The sequence below is a fragment of the Habropoda laboriosa genome, unplaced genomic scaffold (genome assembly GCF_001263275.1).
Source record: "Habropoda laboriosa isolate 0110345459 unplaced genomic scaffold, ASM126327v1 scaffold88, whole genome shotgun sequence".
Lineage (NCBI taxonomy): Eukaryota > Metazoa > Arthropoda > Insecta > Hymenoptera > Apidae > Habropoda > Habropoda laboriosa.
The window spans coordinates 1,245,509-1,259,180 of NW_017100219.1; the positions used below are offsets into that span (position 1 = coordinate 1,245,509).

At 38.8% G+C, this 13,672-nt stretch overlaps 1 protein-coding gene across 1 annotated transcript in view; it reads left to right on the forward strand.

Annotated features, from left to right (window-relative positions):
* LOC108570966 (CD151 antigen-like) overlaps nucleotides 1-13,672 on the forward strand; it is a 165,775-nt gene that overhangs the window by 21,018 nt on the left and 131,085 nt on the right. The window contains exon 2 of the transcript XR_001891371.1: nucleotides 4,645-4,743. The gene's annotated coding sequence lies outside the window, so the exon portion shown is untranslated. The remainder of the gene's footprint in view (nucleotides 1-4,644; nucleotides 4,744-13,672) is intronic.

Consider the following 13,672-nt stretch of genomic DNA (forward strand, 5'->3'; position numbering starts at 1 on the left):
AAGATCTGGGAAATTAAGGCTGTTCTACGTAACTTTGTGCGCTAATTCAGAGATGAATTCTTCAATGAAACACCGCATTACGTTCGTATTTCTTTGTAGTAGTCCGTTAGACAGTCTAATTCTCTTTCCTTCGAGGGAAAGATTCAGGAAATTAAGGATGGTTTCGTAATAGGAAATTTAAGGAAACTTTATGCAGTAATTCAGAAGAGAATTCTTCAACGAAACACCGCATTACGTCCTTATTTCTTTGTAGTCCTCGTTAGACAGTCTAATCCTCTTTCCTCCGACTGAGAAAATCCAGGAAATTAAGGCTGTTCAACGTGACTTTGTACACTAATTCAGAAGAGAATTCTCTAATGAAACACCACACAACATCCTTATTTCTTTGCAGCCCTTATTAAACAACCTAATCCTTTTTCCTCCGACTGAGAAAGTCCAGGAAATTAGGGCTGTTCAACGTGACTTTGTACACTAATTCAGAAGAGAATTCTTCAATGAAACACCACACAACATCCTTATTTCTTTGTAGTCCTCGTTAGACAGTCTAATCCTCTTTCCTCCGACTGAGAAAATCCAGGAAATTAAGGCTGTTCAACGTGACTTTGTACACTAATTCAGAAGAGAATTCTTCAATGAAACACCACACAACATCCTTATTTCTTTGTAGTCCTCGTTAGACAGTCTAATCCTCTTTCCTCCGACTGAGAAAATCCAGGAAATTAAGGCTGTTCAACGTGACTTTGTACACTAATTCAGAAGAAAATTCTTCAATGAAACACCACACAACATCCTTATTTCTTTGCAGCCCTTATTGAACAACCTAATCCTCTTTCCTCCGACTGAGAAAGTCCAGGAAATTGAAGCTAGTTTTATAATAAAAAATGCAACGCAACTTTTTGCACTAATTCAGAAGAGAATTCTCTAATGAAACACCACAAAACCTGCCCCTTTTTCTCGTGTTAATAAACACTTATTTCTCCCTAGTCCTCGTTAAGCAACTTAATCCTCTTTCTCCGGCTAAAAATATCCAGAAAACCCCTGTTACCTTCATGACAGAGAAGTGATCGAAACTTCACTCGCTAATTCAGAACAGAATTCCCCAACGAAACACCAAATTACATCCTTATTTTTCACTTACTTCTCCGTAGTCCTCGTTAAAAAAAATCTAATCCTCTTTCCTCTCGCTGCAAAATCCAGAAAACTAAGGCTACTTTCATAACAGAAAGCTGAACGAAACTTCACTCGCTAATTCAGAACAGAATCCTCCCCTCTTTCTCTCCCCTCAATAAACACTTGTATTTTTGGAAGCAGGTGCAACGACTTTCGAAGAATTGTAAAAGTAAACGATCCAAGTACCGAAAAGATTCCTCGCTAAAATCGACCCGCGTTTTAATACCACCGTTGTATATGTCGGGCAAATTGCTTTACAAGAGCAATAAAGCGTCCTCTTCTCTCTGCTGCCTGTATTTTCGAACGTTTTCTTGAGAAAAGTGGAGGAAGAGAAAGAGGAGAGGCCTCTCTTCGTCTTTATATGAATATCGCGTTATTTATAGCGATTACAAGGTAGAGCGCGATACTGCTTTCGCGAGGGAATTGTCGGGAGGGTTGGGCGGATGCAATTCCCTCCTAGAAAGTATGCGCCGCGAGGGCATTTGTACCTGCCCTGAGAAATAAAACCTGCCGAGATTTCTCTGAAAGGACAGAGAATTACGTGCTCGAGCAGGGAGAGCCGGGTCCTATAATCTGCAGGTACTCGATGCCAGAAGGGGAGAAGAACGGCTGGATAGAACCGTGGGAGTATAATTCGAGAGGTTACCTTACGGACCGAAAATCCGAGTAAACGAGCTTCCACAGTCAAAATGGCAAACGACCGTCGGCAACGTCCTTTTTAATTATAACCCGGTTTCCCACGGAGGAAGCTAAAACTGCAGCACACACCTTTGACACGTCGGGGGGGAGGCAGATCGGTTCGAAGAGAGAGAGAGAGATACCTCGTCGAGGGAAAGCTTCGATTCATCCGAGAAAAGAATTACTCGTTACAAGGTACAAGTCCTTAGGGAAATTCCTCTCAGACTACTCCAACTCGTTTCAACAACCTCCAACTATCACTTCCTCTGGTTCTTGAGTTGCGCGCGAATAACGACGATTTTCAAAGTTGCCGTCTCTAAATGCACCGGAGAACCTGTTCAGCAGTGAACTTCCTCGTGGAAGCGATTTTAATCTTCAATCTCTGGGCAAATAGCGAATCGCACAAGTTACGATATACCGTAGAGTCAACTGTGTGTATTCATGTACGTATGTATGTGCAGTGGGTGTAATTGGGTGAAAAAGTTTCGTCGAGACGACTCGTTTCGTTCTATTCTTGCTGGAAGTTTAGTAGAAAGCGTAATACATAATTTGAAAGGTTGAACACGAAAGGAAACGGCTGTGGGTACCAAAGGGGCGAGATCCAGTTGCGCAATGATTGGGCTTAAGTGGCGGTAGAAGCGACGGAAAGCCGTGAAAGTAGCTCGTTAAACGGCCGAATCACGTATGGTAGCCGGTGATTTTTATCGTCACGATTCCATTTAGCGAGTGGAAAGAGGTAGGCGTCGCCGTCCGGCAAAGACGCGTCGAGACGCCCAACTCGTCGTTCTTCATATTCTTACATGCGAGGAGAAAACCGACTTAGTTCTGCCAGTTCCCGTTTATAGACACGCTCGTTGGCTTCGTTAGCTCCGTTGCATACGTTAAAGCCTAATTAGCCTCGTTTACTTTGGACCGGGACGATTAAGATCTCTCGCTACGTGCACCTTGTTCCTGTTGCTCTGCAGTCTCGTGAATTGATGGAGAATAGCTAGCTGCTTCCTGCGTTAATTGTTTCGTTCAGTTCGTCTGTTGCGTAGCGTTGTTGCTAATGGTGCTGAGTCTGGTTGTAAACAGTGCTTTGACAGTTTAATATAGTTATGAATTAGAGTGAATAAAATTCATATTTCAGACGTATCTTTTTAGTAATTACGTCGCGTGTGATTATTTTTAAAGCGCATAACCCTTTCTAACTTTCTTCCTAAGAGTCTCTCTTGAGTAAAACTGTTCGTTGTTTAACGCACTGGTTGAGTCTCGCTCGGGATAAACTGTTGAAGGATTAATATTTTTTAAGAGGTTTAATTTTTGAGTCACATTTTATGAGATAGAAGTTACTTAAAATAGTAGATGTAGAAATGAGTTCTCTCCGGCTGGATTCGCATAATTGACTCAAAACCACCGAGTTTCTGTCGCGATAACAATAATGAAAGTTGGCAGATTGAAGTTACTTAGAATATTAGATATAGAAATGAGTTCTCTCCGGCTGGATTCGCATAATTGACTCAAAACCACCGAGTTTCTGTCGCGATAACAATAATGAAAGTTGGCAGATTGAAGTTACTTAGAATATTAGATATAGAAATGAGTTCTCTCCGGCTGGATTCGCATAATTGACTCAAAACCACCGAGTTTCTGTCGCGATAACAATAATGAAAGTTGGCAGATTGAAGTTACTTAGAATATTAGATATAGAAATCAGTTCTCTCCGGCTGGATTCGCATAATTGACTCAAAACCACCGAGTTTCTGTCGCGATAACAATAATGAAAGTTGGCAGATTGAAGTTACTTAGAATATTAGATATAGAAATCAGTTCTCTCCGGCTGGATTCGCATAATTGACTCAAAACCACCGAGTTTCTGTCGCGATAACAATAATGAAAGTTGGCAGATTGAAGTTACTTAGAATATTAGATATAGAAATCAGTTCTCTCCGGCTGGATTCGCATAATTGACTCAAAACCACCGAGTTTCTGTCGCGATAACAATAATGAAAGTTGGCAGATTGAAGTTACTTAGAATATTAGATATAGAAATCAGTTCTCTCCGGCTGGATTCGCATAATTGACTCAAAACCACCGAGTTTCCTTCGCGATGCTATTCGCAGGCTGCCAGAAAAATGGCACAGGATCATCGATAGACCGAGGATTTTTATGCAAATTCATATTTTCACGAGTATAAATGAAAAAATAGAAGCGTAATCATAATGAGTTTATTTATATATTTTTGCTTATTCAAATTTTCCATAAATGCACAAAAATCTGCAGTCTAACAATGAAAGTTATTTCTACGCTAGATCTGTTTTCGTTCTTTTTAAGTAAAACTTCGATTCTACCCAAAAGTCGGAAAAAATTCATTTCTACACCTAATACTTCAATTTTCCTCAGCTGGCATAGTATTGGATGATTGCAAAAGTTCGTGCCCGATTTGAAAATAAAACACAATCGGTGTGTGCGAAAGCAGATTTCATTTGAAAGTGAAATAATTATTTGAAGCGGTGTATCTTTCGATAGGAATGTAACATTAGCTAAGAGAAACACTTGTGCCGAAGTCGATAAGGTTCTCGCCACCTCTGAAAATCGGGATACAACTTTTGCATTCGAGACGTGCGTTCAAGACTTAAATCTCTCGCTACGTAAACTCACCTGCTCCTGCTAAATTAATAAATATTAATTTTAAATTAATTAGCAAGTTAAATCAATCGATAAAGAATAGATCCGTCGTGCGGCGACAATTATTTCGTTCACTTCGTGCGGTTACATACTGTTGGTTTTTACAGGCGTTTTATTCTTACTTAACAGATACAGTAGTTCTTCCAACATAATTGCCGGGCCACATCGAACTTCGCTCTAGGACGAACAAACGACTACATCGACAAACCGGCAAGACACGACAGACGCGTAAGTACGTTAGACTACTGAATCCTAAAACACGTGGAGCCGGTAACCTACACCGGAAAGGCGCCATAATACAATTAATAATAACGAGTGTTGACTAATATCCAGCACATACAATCACACCCGATTCTGTTTTTACACGGTAGATACGTTCCAGAAAAATCGTGTAAAAAAAGACATCGTGTACATACGATTGGTTCCATGTCCTTAACCCTTTCACTACTATTAGCGCCTATAGGCGTTTTGAAAATTTGTTCGTATCGTGCTGTTGGAGCCTTTTGGCGCACTTCTACGTCAATTCAAGCGTTAGTTTGATCCTCTGCACTCTTCCACGTTAATTCAGTGAAACAAATTTTAAAATGACACGGCTGAAAAAGAAAGTTTGCGGCCGTTTGAATTTGCCGCGCGCGTTGTGTACTAAAATTTGCCGTAGCCAAAGGGTTAAAACCTGTAAAAAATAGCTAAAATAAAAGGATTCGTAGAAAAAACTTTATTAAGAGTCTTTGTAAAAAGCGAGATTTGATTCATGCACAGTTTATTTTATGAAAACATAAGGTAATTGAATTCTTAACCCTTTGCACTCCAATGGCGCTTTTATGGCGACACGCGTAATTACTTTGGAGAAATGTGCAATTCAGACTTTTTTAACACAAGAAATACAAATAAATAAATTCGTAAACACTAAAAATCCTTTTTTTTTTCAAGACAAAACTTTGGCTTTCCACAAGTTTCACTACTGATCTTATCAAAAAATGCTCGGAGTGCAAAGGGTTAAAGTAAAAGAATTAAAAATTGAAAACAGCGATAGCGATGAAAACAACGTAGCTTTATTCGCTGTTATCGGATATCATACGCGTTCGCTTGCGTAAGACTGGTTCGAAATCACTATCGTCGCTCGAAATATCGAATGAAACTGTGCAAAAAGGAAATTGAATTTATGTTTCTAGACCGTGTAAAAACAGAATTGGGTGTATTAACATTTCTCAACGCGTTCAAATATTGTCTCGTAGAAATGTTATCAGCAATCACGTCACCTCGAACAAGATTATCGCACACAGCTTACTCTCGGTATTCCCCGTGTAACGCAGTATTTGTTACACATTCGTGAAACGATCGAATAATTCACGAAACACTCTTATCGATCCAGTTCCAACGGTAAACCAAAGACGCAGCAGCTTCGTTCCGCAGGAACACGTTTGTTTCTCGTTTTCGCCTCGGTTAGCATTCGATGACGCGCAGTGTCGGGCTGTTTAGCTATTTTTGGCGTTTGTCGTTCACCGATGAAACGAACGCGCGTCGATTTCCGCTCCAGAAGGCACGGGGAGGGAATCGATTCAGATAGGAGGAGACGATCGACGGATACACACCGGTAGCCTGCCGCTCGTCGAGATAAATTTTCCTGCGATGCTCATCCTTGATACTACGCCGATACTCGAGTGGTCTTTCCGCTCTCTAATTAGTGTAACGAGCCAGCATACCAGGTTAAAATGTCGACTAACTGCACCGACAACAATCTTCCGTTCGAGCTCTCGCATCGGAATGATACCTGTTGGCGACGCTATTAAGAGCGGCGATGTTGAGGAATTAATTCGATCCGCCGTTTTTTACACCTTCCACCCCTCTGCTATCGATTTCAACGGAATCACGTCTACTCGGGTGTAAATACAGGCTGTTGCAAAAGTTAGCGTACCTAGGAAATCGCTTATCCGTGAAATGTCAATTTAGGGAAATTGGGGAAGGAAGTGCGACGAAGAAGGCGAAATTTAATTTATGTTTTTAAATTTTTAAGTTCTAAAGAAAAAAGCGAAACGTAATTTTTGTTTTTAAATTTTTCAGTTCTAAAAGGAAAGCAAAATTTAATTTTTGTTGTTTTTCTTAGAACTTAGGAATGAAGTATGTACAGTAAAAATATACATATCTGCTCTTTATACTATCTACGAGATTTCAGACTGATTAATTAATTTTTTAAATCTCGATAATTTTCTGACGACTGTTTGGATTACCTATACAGGGTGAGTCTCCTAACATGACGACTTCAGGTAACTTGTAAGTTATTCGTTGTAAGAGAAAATGTTTCAAAGAAAAGTTGCATGGTATCTAGGGGGACATACAGTGCTCTAATCTGTTTTTTATTACCTTACTCTTTTATTGAGATAGGGTCACCTGACGGATAAATCGTCAAATTTTGCGCAAAAAAGTATTATACAAAGTGGGACTTAAAATGAATAATTACTGAGATATTTATAGAAGAAGTAAACAAAGTCGTGTTAAGAATCACGCTGACTGAGCGTATTTCCTAGTAAAAAATTATTAATTTGAAGATATCTCAGTGCAACTTTTGTTTGAAACATTTTCTCGTACAACGAATAACTTACGAGTTATTTGAAGTCGTCACGTTAGGAGACTCATCCTGTATATGGTGTTCTAATACCATAGTTAACTCTCGTGCACCGTTCAAATAATTGTATAAGCAAAGTACGGTAATGTCTAAGTAAATCCAATTTCCACGCATATCAGATGATTTATTAGAAATATTGAACGCATAATTATGTAAAAATGACGTATCATTCCTATATAAAAAAAAAAAAACAAATCATTCTTTTATACAGTAGCTTTGCTTGCTATGCTTTTTTAGTCACAGGTAGTTAATTCCTAAGTTCTGTTTCGGGTCAAATTGATCGCAGCAAACACATTTCTCTTTGGTCGACCATTCTTCTACTAGTATTCAACAAACTCGCTAAATATTTCACACAAATCACATATTTTCTCAAAAAGTTACTTAACGCCAGACTTCGATTTCGGGTCAAATTGATCGCACCAAACACATTTTTGTTGCTCGACACATCCTTCCACAAATCACATATTTTCTCAAAGAGTTACTTAACGCCATACTTCGATTTCGTGTCCAGTTCACAACGCTCGAGGGTTAAAATCTCCCACAAAGTACACATATCAGAAAAGTATCAACCGCTCCCCTGGAACGTTCGCAGCGTTTTTCTTCAGCTGAGAATTATTTCATCGAGACGCAGAATTAACGATCGTTCATAAAGAAGAGAAAGAAACAAAGCACGGACGTTTATACGACTGGGTCTATAAAACGATCGACGTGTTCGATTCATCGATCCCTTCGATCTGAAAGTAAGATAATGGCGCTTCCGCCTACACGCGGCAATATAGGAGAAACGACGCGGCGACTGATTATTTGTTGTCGAGGCTGCTCAACCGCGGTTCTAATATTTTACAAGCTGTTCCACGAGGATTCGCGTGGGTGCGCGTGAGAAAGGAAAAGGCAAAGGGCCGTGCGATCGAGAGAGAAGGAACGGCTTAGGATATTCGAGGTTATGTCACGGTTCACGTCGTGACTCACGATGTATTATTAGTCACCGTTCGTTCTCGTGACTCCCAGGACGAATAGAAAACGGCTTCCAATTGGTCCCTGTCTGCTCTTCGGAGGACCTCCTTGTCCTCGCTCAGGTACCGCATCTCTTTCCGCGAAAAATTTGTCCTCTCGCGTTTGCTTCCCTCTGCACGATGAAATTCGCTCGTGAGAAGCGTTCGGTATAACACGAAATCACTATTTTGTTTCATTTTTTTTTTTTAGTTTAAATTTGCCAATTTTGGGCTTTGCAAGGAAAAATTGCAATATTGGATAAGTTTTGAATAAGGAAGATGAGTATAAATCTTTGGCTTTTACGTCAGACTTCTACGGTAAGGTACCTAGTTCAGTCGTAAAAGTTTTACAGTCGCGTTAGGAGTGATAAGTACACTTATCGATCGTTTATCGTTTGTACAATGGTGCAATTTGCGGTTAGAATACGAATCACGTAGGATCGCGCATTTGTAAACACGTTTGTAACAGATGCAGGGGTTTTGTTTTTATAGAAAATGTAAAATAAATGTTTAACTCCTTGCGCTACAATGACGAGTCTATCTCTTCACGAGTTTTTCATGCTAAACCGCACTATGACGAGTGTAGCTCGTCATGCGACTAAGATTATATATAATATACTTTTAATTTACAAAATATATGAATCATAAAATATGTTGTTTTCTTCATAACAGTTTATATATAGTGGTTAGTTAAAATTAAATGCTTCTTTAGTGCACAATTTTTCACAATTAAATCGTAGTGCAAGGGGTTAATAGTACAGTAAATTCTCTACAAGTGTCAGTCAGTTTGGATTCTACAAGTGTCAGTATAGATGGTCCTACGCCTAGGCTGCGTCATTGCTGCGGTTATCTCGCTCGCTGTCAGTCAAACGTGTAAGACTACACCCCTCGATTTCTTTTACGAGATTTCACGGCTCGACAATTCATAATAGAAAAATGTAATTTCTTTAATTTTACTTTTTTTCATCTGAAACTTTTTTTAACATGTTGCTGAGATTTTTCTGATGAAAATGATATCAAATTATGTCGTGTTTTATGTCATTTTCATCAGAAAAATCTCATCGATATGTTAAGAAAAATTTCGGGATAAAAAAACGTAAAATTAAAAAAGTTGGTATTTAAATCGCTTGGTTGCCTCGACTCACCTTTTTCATCCTTATCTTTTATTCGCTGTCCTTGTCCTACGTTCGGCAAACTACAAAGGCGGGCGCGAGGCTCGAAAACGTAGTCCCTGACTCTACAAGTGTCAGGTTTAGATTCCTTGCGGACTGACACTTGTGGAGAATTTACTGTAGTTTTCATTTTACTTTGAAACAAATAAACGTTAATCCTTTATGAAGCTGCGTGACCTGAATGTTGCGTATGCATTTATCTGTGTTTTATTTATTTATTTATTTATTGCTATATTATTGCGTTATGTTGTTGCGCAGTTACTTTATTACTAGAAATTTTTTTATAAAAAATTTTTAATACTTGTTTCTCCAGATAAAATGTGAAATTGTAATCAACCGTAATGTGATTACTCTTCTCGTGGACGAAGAAAAATTGAAGGGTTAAAATTAAATATTTTATTTGAAGTGTAATGAATAATGACACTTGAAATTTATTTTACAATTGTATTTTTCTCATATTTCTGTGAACACCGTTTGCTCCTTACAGAATATACACTAAGGTAAAGGTATCAGTAGTTGACCAATTTTTAGAGAAACGTAAAAAATAAGGTTTTTATAAGTGATACTCTTTTGAAAAAAATGCACCTGACATGTCAAGACCATCTATCGGTTAAATTTCAAAAGAATTACATGTGATGAGAAGTATGCGTAGTAACAACGGACGTCTAAATCCATTAAGGATCGACTCTCGCTATTTAATGACAGAGCAAGTGGTTACTATTGTTCGCGTGGAGGATTTCTCTTAACTGGTCAACTACTGGTACCTTTACCTTACCGGCCAAAAGTTTGGAATCACTGTGCATTGAGAAAAAAGTCAGCAGCTTTAAGAATTTTTTAACGAATTTCGTATCATTCAAATCAATCAATATGAGATAAATTGCTATTTATCTCCACAATATCAATATCAAGTCTGTGAAAAATTAGTAGCAGATTCAGTACTGACAAAAATTGGGAGGTGATTCGAAACTTTTGGCCGGTAGTGTAGGTACATCATAAACACCAATTACCATATAACATTAAGTCATCCCATAAAGTTGTTCCGAAAGCGAAACATATTTTATAAAAAGAAAAACAGAAAAAATCTTACAAAAAAGAAAAGAAAAATTTGTGGAATGAGGAGGCGCCTACGTTCTGCCTCATCAAGTTTCTCAGATCATCCAAAGATTCGTTGGAAACATCGATCTGTATTGTAAAATTCGACACGAACTTACGGGATGACCTAATACTTTGCTACACTGCGAAAATGTGAATGGGAAATGGTACGAACCCTTTTTACGTCGTGTGACACGAACCGATATCACACAACGTTCTACCGTAGTATCCTTATTGTTACAACGATCCATAAATCACGAATCACCTCTATTCTCAATTTCAATGCTAGTCTCCGGGCAGAAAAATGATTATAAATTGCATCCACGGGATGGGATCACTTAGAGCTTATTGATTCTGATCCGATTGGAACTGGCGCATTGTTACCACCGGCATTATTATTATTGTCAGGGATTTTTCACTGTCACGGGACGTGATCCGATCTCACGCCCAATAAGGGACGACCCTGCTCGCAATGGGCAACGAAACGATTTTCATCGGTGCATTCATTAGTCGCAGTCGTCGAAGGCGGACGTATGCGCGCGTAGAATTGCAACAGGAAATCTAATCCATTCGTCCCACTTCGCAAATGGTTCGTGGCCTTTGCTCTTATTTAATAAACGGGTCGTGAACGTCGGTGCACGGCGGGGACTTGCCCGGCAAAGTGACTGCGATTAGGCCAATTGAAGCGCCGTTAACCGTCTCGCTCGCGAACCCGTCATGCAATCTGCGATAATTCGACCCACACTGATTCGGCCTGTCGGCCAACCTCGCCGAATAAAGATTGCACACCTAGTTTTCTTTTGCTTTCCTTCGAAGAATGTCTCGGAGAAGTGAAATTATTTCCATACCGTTCAATTTTTTTTTATAGAAACACTTCGTTATATCGAGATTGTTATATGTTTGTTTCGCTCTGTATCAATTTTTTAATTTTTTTCTCTCTCTCTACAGAGTATTTTGGAGAAGTGAAATTATTTCCACACCGTTCAATTTTTTTCTATAGAAACACTTCGTTATATCGAGATTGTTATATGTTTGTTTCGCTCTGTATCAATTTTTTAATTTTTTTCTCTCTCTCTACAGAGTATTTTGGAGAAGTGAAATTATTTCCACACCGTTCAATTTTTTTCTATAGAAACACTTCGTTATATCGAGATTGTTATATGTTTGTTTCGCTCTGTATCAATTTTTTAATTTTTTTCTCTCTCTCTACAGAGTATTTTGGAGAAGTGAAATTATTTCCACACCGTTCAATTTTTTTCTATAGAAACACTTCGTTATATCGAGATTGTTATATGTTTGTTTCGCTCTGTATCAATTTTTTAATTTTTTTCTCTCTCTCTACAGAGTATTTTGGAGAAGTGAAATTATTTCCACACCGTTCAATTTTTTTCTATAGAAACACTTCGTTATATCGAGATTGTTATATGTTTGTTTCGCTCTGTATCAATTTTTTAATTTTTTTCTCTCTCTCTACAGAGTATTTTGGAGAAGTGAAATTATTTCCACACCGTTCAATTTTTTTCCCTCTTCCATTCACATTCCCTCGTACCCTATTAACTTATCGCCCTACTTATTACCCATTAATTGTTACCCCTCCCTGATACTTTAATATTCTCTTTGGTGTTCTCAGCCACTCTCTCTTTTTTCTTTTTTCTTTGTCAGCTTCTCGAGCCACTCTACAATCTTTCTATCCTGTCTCCCACTCACTACGTCTTCCATCCTGATATCCCTGTCGGTTTCTTTGCAGTCCCTTGTTAAATGTTCCAGATTTCCGAATCTATCACCGCACAAATCGCATCTCCTTCCTTCCTCCTCTTCCCAGTACTTGGTCCAGTTTTCTAAATTCCCGCATCTCGCTTGGGCCTCTTCCTTCTTTGCTCAAGCATTCTGGTAGTTCTACAGTTCTGATGTATTTGCACCTAATGTTGTATTTGGATTGTTCTATTTTTGCCTCTGTTGTTGCACTTTTTTGTCTCTTCTCCTTATCCTCTCCGTTACCTCTCTTCCTTCTCTTCTCGACTCGTCCACCCCCGCTTGACTTAATCCGTTTCTTTCTAAGTACTCCTCTCCTCTAGAGAGTATTTTGGGCAAGTGAAATTATTTCCACACCGATCAATTTTTTTCTACAGAAATTTTTCGTTATATCGAGATTGCTGCACATTCGTCTTGGTCTATGATATTCCCAGATCTCCTCTCAGTTCGTTTGTTTATCTCGTGTCCACGGAAATCTCGCTCCCTTGATTTTGGCATTTCGCCCTTTAATAACAACCACCTTTGTAACATTACGTTCCTTGCATACAGTCTGAAAATTCCACCTCTGTAATATTGGGTTCGATAGAAACGTAACTTTTCTGACGTCCAGTTTTTCAAATTCAGTTTCTGTTTTACGTTAATTGTTTATCTTCTTCTTTTTTCATTCTTTCCTACCATGCACGAACGTAATATTAGGTAGCTGGATTTAACGTGTACAATTTCTTATTGCATCTACAAAAATTTCGTACGTTTTTCTAAAATTCAGCGAGCTGTTCAGGGGTTAACTCTTTTACCTTCCAAACGCTCCGTGGAATAATACGCACAAAGCTCGAACAAACTCGTTTGAATGAAATTCCACGTTTTTGGGCAATAATTGACCGAGTGTGCGCTGCCAAAAGATAATTCCTGCCAGTGAAATACGACCGCAAAGAGTTAACATTTGTTATTTCTCGAATAACGCCGACAAGTAGGTAAGCACTGTGTACGAACGAGCCTTCAGAGATTCTTCAACAATCTCAAACTGATTCACTTTGAAACGCTCTAATCTAGTTGATAGACCTCGAGGTAATTACAAAGCGGTTTAGAAATCTACTGTAAAAGTGCAGAATGCAGGCTGAACGTTGCTCAAGACTGGCTAGATTAGATCAGTCGTAGGACGTACTGAAATTATACACCGTGTATAGCTCCGTACAAGTAATGTCTTCGGGGTATTACTCGAGAAACTCGGTCTCAAGGTGAGACCGTATCCTAAGAAAGACACCACTCTGTTTTTTAATCGCCGTCTCGAAATATCGTTCGAGGCACGCGTTCAGAAGTTATCAGCGTGGAATTGAAAGAGCGTCTGTACGCTTGTTGATCCTTTTGTAACCAATGGGATGGGTATATGAGTCGTTTAGAGGCCAAAGTGACTAACTTCGTCGGTGACTAAAATTGGAAGAATTTTAAAAAGTAGAGTTAATTGGATTCTGAGTGGATCATGTCTCACTTGAGTATATCTCAATTTAGTGTCCATTACGGACGCGATG